Source organism: Colobus angolensis, unplaced genomic scaffold, assembly GCF_000951035.1.
Source record: "Colobus angolensis palliatus isolate OR3802 unplaced genomic scaffold, Cang.pa_1.0 Scaffold78, whole genome shotgun sequence".
NCBI classification, from domain to species: Eukaryota; Metazoa; Chordata; class Mammalia; order Primates; family Cercopithecidae; genus Colobus; species Colobus angolensis.
This window is the reverse complement of record NW_012121598.1, coordinates 7,351,164-7,351,774: the sequence shown is the minus strand read 5'-3', so window position 1 is coordinate 7,351,774 and position 611 is coordinate 7,351,164.

The window sequence follows — 611 nt, the reverse complement described above, 5'->3', positions numbered from 1 at the left end:
ATGTTGGTGTGCTGCACCCATCAACTCGTCAGCACCCATCAATTCATCATTTATATCAGGTATAACTCCCCAATGCAATCCCTCCCCCCTCCCTACATAGTCATAATTTAAAGAGCCAAATCGTTTAATGAGGTCTCTTAGGAAAAACAGCAGTGCCTAGTCTCCCTCCCCCAACTTCCCAGCCCCAGAGGCAATTATTTTTAATTATTTTAACTGATCTTCTTAGTATTTATCTCTATATCTTTAAATAGAATGCTTGGATGACTGTGTCTTGATTTTCAGTTGGGGACAGTATCAATTGTCTTTGCACTGTGATAAGTAGGGATTTAACTCTTTCATCTCCTCCTGTCCCATATTATCTGCCACACACATAATTTCTATTTCCCAACCCTACTCAGTATAATTATATCATAATTTGAGTTAAATCAGTATCATTATTTACATTGACTTTGTATGCTATTCAGAGCTGAGCCATGTAATTAACTATGATTACTTTTCTTGCACCATTTTTTTCCTTGAGTTAATTGTCTTAATTTTTTTTTACTTGTTGACTAGCTTTCTGTAAACTTTCAGGAAACTATCTTTAAATTCTCTGTTATTTAAATCTCTTC